This window comes from Bison bison, unplaced genomic scaffold (genome assembly GCF_000754665.1).
Source record: "Bison bison bison isolate TAMUID 2011002044 unplaced genomic scaffold, Bison_UMD1.0 scf7180017864484, whole genome shotgun sequence".
In the NCBI taxonomy this organism is placed as follows: domain Eukaryota; kingdom Metazoa; phylum Chordata; class Mammalia; order Artiodactyla; family Bovidae; genus Bison; species Bison bison.
The window spans coordinates 2,851,243-2,858,758 of NW_011495044.1; the positions used below are offsets into that span (position 1 = coordinate 2,851,243).

The 7,516-nt window shown below is 43.4% G+C and overlaps 1 protein-coding gene across 2 annotated transcripts in view; it reads left to right on the forward strand.

Annotated features, from left to right (window-relative positions):
- HIVEP3 (human immunodeficiency virus type I enhancer binding protein 3) overlaps positions 1-7,516 on the forward strand; it is a 441,341-nt gene that overhangs the window by 1,928 nt on the left and 431,897 nt on the right. The window lies entirely within an intron of this gene.

The window sequence follows — 7,516 nt, forward strand, 5'->3', positions numbered from 1 at the left end:
CGGCTGCACCCGCGCACTGGCGGCCGGCTCTGCTCTGAACCTCAGTGGTCGGGCGGATGCCTAGTCCGCCGCAGAACCTGCAGTTTCTTCAGCTGCCCTGGCTGCGGCTCCAGGATTGTTCAGCAACCCCCAATCCCCAGCCCCCCGCGAGCCCTCTCTGTCGCCGAAAATGAAATCCGATCGGAGGATGCTAGGTGCCCAGGCAGATGGGAGATCTCCAGCTCCCTGAAATCCTAGCGCCCCTCTGCAAATGTTCCCAAAGCAAAATCACAACCTCGTGCCCACCCCAAGAAAACCAAAGCAAACCCAAAGTCTTCCTCTGTTGGGGAGTCTTGCCTTACCGATAGCAAAGCAAGTACCCCCTCTCCCAGTTGTGTCCCACATTTTACCATCCTTCAAAATTAGAAACACCGCTGGTGCTAAGTGGCTTCCGCTGAGACGGTAGGAGCTGCTGGAGGACTCTTTTCCTGAGCGTGTCAGACAACCTGAACTCGCCGAGACTTGGACGAAAGTCGTGGCGAGGCGCTGGGGGCCAGGCTTAGATTTGGTTGATCGCGGCTTTTTTGGTTCATGTTGCAGGTTTGCAGGTCTGGATGATTTCTTTGGCTCAGCCCGCCCTTGAACTTTGGGGGTCGAGGATGCAGGCAGGAGGGTCTTCGGGGTCTGGTTGCTGGGTGAGCGGCCGCTTGGCGCTCTTTCTGCTATACACCTCAAGTTTCGGGCCACCATTGGAATTTTAACCTCAGCAGTCGGCTGCTCGCCCCCCCCAGCCGTGTCTGGTGCTTCGGTTGTGGTTGTGTTAAAACTTACTTGCTTTCAGGCTGTCGGGGGAGGGGAAAAGGGGCGCCTGCGGTGTGCGCTAAACTGATCTCCACCTAAGCGGTTCTCCAGCCCTTGTTTGCATGGTTATGTAATTGCAACTAATGATCAGACCATGCGCCCCAGCAGCTCCCACCATCTCCTGGTCCTCCCCCAGACTGAAGAAGTTGGGTCCTATGTTTAAGATGCTTTTATGTAACTGTATGTATTAGGGGGCAGGGAGAGTGTGGGAAAGAGAGAGAATGATTTGAGCAATTTATGTGTGAGGAACGGAGGTGGGGTGGGAGGCAAAAATCACGTGTCCGTTGGGATGAGCTTGGAATTGGGCTTTGGGTTGGTGTTGATCTAAAGATCCTCCCACATCCCTCTTGGCCAGTCATTGCTTGTCTGGACTTTCATGTGGTCATTTCACCCCTGCTTGAACCCTGGAGAAGGTTGACCGTCATCCCTGCAAGAACCCTGAGTGACTAGCTCGATGCACAACCGGAATCCTGAATCCAGGGTGACCACCAGGTTCATTTGTTTTAGGTCCTGGCTGTTCCTCGTGCTTCCTGCTAAGGGAAAGAGTTTCTGCCACGCTTAGAGTTTCAGTTTTGCTCTGGGGTTGGGCCACACTGTATGGCTGAATAGCAGAACCCAGATGCTGGCTGAGCTGCTTGACATATGCTCTTTAAAGTTCTGATAACTTGCAGACACTGGAGGCCCTGTACATTCTTGCATTAAATACTGTGGGATCATTATTACTTTTTGCAAGGTAGGAGAACAACTGTCTCACAGAGATATCTGCAGGCAGAGGGGAAAAGGTGGGTATGACACTTGGCGCTCTCTCCTTCTGTCTGTTTTAGCTAAGGCACTCACAGGACACAGAACTGTTGCAAGTTCGTATCACACCCCTTAGTGCCTCAGCCTGGGCAGACATTAATTTAATGGAAAGTCTGGCCCCTTCAGGGGCTTCCCAGGTGGCACAGTTGGTAAAGAATCTACCTGCCAATGCAGGATTCTCGGGTTTGATCCCTGAATTGGGAAGATTCCTTTGGAGGAAGAAGGAAAAGGCAACCCACTCCAGTATTCTTGCCTGGGGAATTCTATGTACAGAGGAACCAGGCACGACATGACTGAGCGTGTGCGTGCGCGCACGTGCGCGCACACACACACACACACACACACACACATGGACTGGCCTCTTCAGCCTCAGATGGTTTTACTGTCCTCAGCCCCCCGCCGTATCTGCTCTGAGGGCCAATGACAAAGGGTGTGCACTTGGCAGTGGATGATGTGCCCACGGGCGCTGCTACTGAACTGTTTTACCCACTGTCTCAGTGGCAGCCACTCTCCTTAGAGTGGAGAAGCATGTGCTGCCTTTGGGCTTTTGCCAAGTGAGCCATTGAAGCACTCAATGTGTGAAAAATACCGGCAAGCAGAAGATGCATTTAGTCTGAAATCCTGGCAGATTCCAGACCTCGACTTGATGGAAGATAATGTTAAGAAAGCTGTGTGACAACTGGATAGCTTTTAACTTGTCTCTAACTTGCTTTGTGAGTTCTCTGATGCCTCTCAGGTCCTTTTCTGCTCTCCAAGCTGCCCATCAAGGAGACTCAGACATGCTGTTCTTCATTCTCTTTCTGGTGAAATCAAAGCATATTTATAAATCAGCAGATAAATAAGCAGGGCAGGAAACGCTGGCTATATGAATAGACAGCACTGGTATTTCAGACCAGAGTTAGACAAAGCCCTTGACCAAAGTCATTCTTCATTCTGTAAAGAGGGTGTCACCATGATAGCCTTACCGAGTGCAATGAAATATCTTTAAAAGAAAATGAGTTGGGCTAAAAAGAAGCATGTCCCCTATAGTTGCTGGGTGTTAGGATGATACCATGACCATCTGGACTGCACATTGATAGAGTGTCACTTATCCAGTTGGGACCTAAGTGGTAAAGCAAGAGAGATGTCATAAGACATGAGCTCAGGTCAGGTATTATAGCCATTGGAAAATTTCAGTGCAGAAAACTTCATACCCTCTTGCAGGATTCATTTACACAAAGTTCTAAGAGGCTCTGTGATTAGTTTGCAAATACACCCAGCAAATTGGACAAGATTGATAAACTAGTGTACAAGGGTTCTAATATAGTTCTTTTGTAAAACATCACTAAGAAGTATCAGTAATGTAAGACAGAAATACTGAACAAGTTTAAAATAAAATTTAAAAGGCACGGGAATTCAAAGCATAGAATTTAATATAAGTATTTAATGGGAGCAATTCAGTGAAATCTTATGCATTTTGATGGGTCTTCAGAACTCTGTTTTGTAGCTTAAAAACTGATGCTTACCGTGACCTATATGCACCAAGAGGAGTTTAATTGACTTTTTGTGTGACCGGTTTCAAAAAGCATAAGAATTTGAAGTATACCCCTAATGACTTTTTTCAACATGATGCTAAAAGAAAAAAACTTCATTTATGCAGGACAACAGAATATCTGAGTTTTCTGGACAGCCAAGGACTTACTGATCAAAATTATAACTGTAATCACCCCCCTCACTGAAATTAATTGAGAACTGTATGATATTTTGCTGAAATTTGGCAGGAAACTATTATGCTAGAATTAGTAGTGCTTATGTTCTCACATTTGATGTTGTAGAAAATTCTAAGAAGGAGGCATGGGAGCCTCAGCCTGTCTTGTGACCAGAGACACACTTAGAACTTTCCAACTTGGCAACTTTAATGCTGGAAATAATTGGAAGAGACTGGATAGTGGAAAAGATGAAGTAGGAGAGGTGTGTGTTTCTTATGTCAATGTAGGGAGTGTGGACTCCCCACCACCAGTGTGCTGTTAAAAAAGTTCAAGGTGTCATGACAACACCCTCATGTTAAACTGTGTTGTTGGCTCAATTCAGACATGGTGCTCAAAACTGGAAGGATGTGTGAGTTACACAAGCAGTGCTAAGCTTTGTCTAACCCTCTGCCAATTTGCTTAGTTACAGTGTATTCCAAGACGAAGGCAACAGGAAAATCAAAAGTAGAAGAAAATGAATGCTGACACTTTTTAAAGAGTACTGTTTTTTAAGTTTAATGCGTATGTTGAAAAATGTGAAGACCCTAATTAAAAGGAGCGGAAGAGTCTGTCTTGGTTTCTAGACACACAGAAATTCATCATTTTGGTAAATTATTTGAAAAAAGTTTTGAACTTGTTAAAAGAAATTGTCAGTAACAGGCCTTTGAATATAATCAGAAATGTTCAGAACTAGCCAAAGTTTCTATGTATATAAGCAAAAGGATACTGATGTAGTAAGATGGATAAAACACTATTTCTGAAATTCCTAGGGGCTTGAAAGGCAGAGGAGGTAGGAGTTCGTTGTGGTTGGTTGGTGGTCCTGGGGTAACTGAATCACTCTCTCCAAGGGGCTGCCCGCTTGGGAGGATCACATCTGGGAACTGGGCTTGGGCTATTGATCTGGTCTGTCCATGAAAAACATGCATGCGTGAGAGATGTGATTCCTCTCTTTGTTACTTTTAAAAAATACCAGGTGTGACTGGTCACCATCTGAAAAAAAAAGAAGGGTGGAGCTTTACATCTAGATGTTCAGTAGAGGTGAACTGAGAATGTATCTTAGATTCAAGTAGCGAAGCCAGGGAAAAGCATACAGAAGTCAATCTCAAGAATCTTGGAGCTCTCTGGATGTCCATGGGTCCTTGAATTGGAGGTCAGGGCCAACATTTAAAAAAAAATGAGTACTATACATGACTGGGATCCAAAGAAAAACTTGTAAACAAAAAATAGAGATGGAAAAAAAGAAAAACAGTGTTATAAATACATGGGATGCTCTGCTGAGCCTCTGTTACCAAACTTGGTCTGTTCAGGACTTGCAGGCTCAGTGTTAGATGCTGAAGCTCTCTTTAAATCAGAGGAGCCCTGATAAAAATGAACCAACAATTTTATTAGAAGAAGAATTCTGAAAACCTCCTCATTCAAGATTCTATACAGTAGACTCTTGACATTCTTGATGGATGCACCTCAGACCCTTTTCAAATTCCCAAATTTGCAAATGCAGAAAAATTTGCATAGGTTCTTGACTTCCTTCTGAATCAGGTTTCTGTCCAGAGAGGAGAGGTTCCCATAATTATTCACGGCCCTCCAATGATTTGCCTTCTCAACTTGCACTCAGGGAAGTAATTTCCCATCCAGGGAGTTTCCGTTTCCCTGGTGGTGTGTTGGGAAGGGGAGCTTTGACAAGACTCCTCTCTGACTCATGTCTTGCTCTTGTGCTGTGTAGTTTTGCTACACAGTTCACGTCTGTGCTTTAGGAAAGACAGAGTTGCCATGTGGTGTGCTCTTAGGAGTGGCTCACAAATAACTGAAAATAGTGAATGGTGAGTCTACAGATGCCAAGCAGCTGTTGGAGTTGCTAAAAAATCACACATGTCTGCACCCTCCCAAACATACTCTTCGGCCCTCGATATAGATTTAATACACTCTTAGAAACTTCCCCTGACTGTCAGCGTATTTCATGAGGAGAACTGGGGCATCACACGGCTGAAGCGTATGGTAAAAGACAAAATGAGAACATCACCATTTGAAATCTAAGCAAGAGAGACAGAATGTAGTCATTTGCACCGTGCTCTCATTTGAAAGATTTCAAAATCTGAGAAGATTCTAGATTAAAAACAACAAAACTCACTATGCTTATGATTATATTAAATAAAAGAGCCAGAGCAGAATGTACTCTGGAGGTTGGACTTTGCTGCTTCTCATCGGAGGGATTCTTACAAGAATGTTTGTGGAGTGATTTGCAGAGAAGCTCATAGAATTTTAAATAGATTTAAGAGTTCCACCAATTACAATTACAATTGAGGAGATCATTTTTGCCAAGCCCCTAGAAGAGTTATATCAGGAACCATAGAGATATGAGAGTTTCTTATTAAATTTTTCCTAATGAATTCCTTTTAAATGATTTTAATGACATAACCACTGGATACAAAAGAACACTTGTATACTATATATAAAGAATAATCATTCTTTATATTATATTAGGACCAACACTCATGTCCTTGCCAGTCAATTTAAGAAAAAAAAAAGACAGTTACTTTTACATTGGAAGAGTGGTACCTCTCTCCATCCCATCCTACTTCTCCTTTTTAGGGATAGCCATTTTTCTGGATGCATTTGTATCCTTTCCCCATGCTTTTCTTTATTGTCTCACCCTTTATATTTGCATCTCTAGACCACAGCTTTAGTTGTACTTGTTTTTGAACATTACATCAGTGGAATCATACTGTTTATATACTTGTGTTCCTAGTTAGCCATGCATACCAGAGGCACTGGGTGACAAACAACAGAAATACTGAAATATTTCCATGTTAGTTGGTGGTGAATTGCTGCTTACCTGAGTACTCCCATGAGACTTCAAGTCCCTTCACCTTCCTAAAGGGATTACACCTGGCACAGCAGTGGGTATTGGTCATCTCTGATATTATGTTTGGAGTCCCTTCTGACTATCAATCCCTGTGCCAACTAGTTGTTAAATATTTCACTCCTCAGTTCAGTTCAGTTGCTCAGTCATGTCTAACTCTTTGTGACCCCATGAATCGCAGCACGCCATGCCTCCCTGTCCATCACCAACTCCCGGAGTTTACCCAAACTCATGTCCATCGAGTCAGTGATGCCATCCAGCCATCTCATCCTCTGTCATCCCCTTCTCCTCCTGCCCCCAATCCCTCCCAGCATCAGAGTCTTTTCCAATGAGTCAACTCGTCACATAAGGTGGCCAAAGTACTGGAGTTTCAGCTTCAGCATCAGTCCTTCCAATGAACACCCAGGACTGATCTCCTTTAGGATGGACTGGTTGGATCTCCTTGCAGTCCAAGGGACTCTCAAGAGTCTTCTCCAACACCACAGTTCAAAAGCATCAATTCTTCGGTGCTCAGCTTTCTTCACAGTCCAACTCTCACATCCATACATGACCACTGGAAAAGCCATAGGCTTGACTAGACAGACCTTTGTTGGCAAAGTAATTTCACTCCTTGATTTGTCCATATTGTTGAGTACAGCTCATTTGTTCATTTTGCTGAACTGTAATTCCATGGAATGAATATAGTATGGTTTATGTATATATTCTGTTACCAATGAACACGAATTATTATTATTTCCAGTTTTTTACTGCTGTAAATGGTACTGCTGTGAACTTCCCCCAGTGAGCATATATATAAGTTGACTTAGGGAATATACACAGGAGTAGAATTACTAGTCTCAGTTATGAACATCTTCAAAGCTTCCAGAATAATTGAAAATTAATTTCCATCATGTTATGTGAATCTCACCTTGATAAAAAATTTCTGAGCAGTTTCTCAGCTTGTGAGTCATTTTAAAAGATGTTTTCTCTCCAGTATTCAGTTTTCTTAGTTGTTTTCAGTACAGTTGCCTGTATACTTGACCCACCATAGCACTGAAAATAAAAGTCTACAGAGTTTTTTCAAATACCACAGTAAACCTTAACTCTTGTTAATTATGAAAGGCAATGCTGAGTCTTTTTACAGGATGTATATATTTACACATGTCGATCCCCTGAAGAAGAGAATGGCAACCCATTCCAGTATTCTGGAGAATCCCATGGACAGAGGAGTCTGGTGGGCTACAGTCCATGGGTTCACAAAGAGTCAGACATGAATGAGCGACTAACACTTTATTCAGTTCAGTTCAGTCAC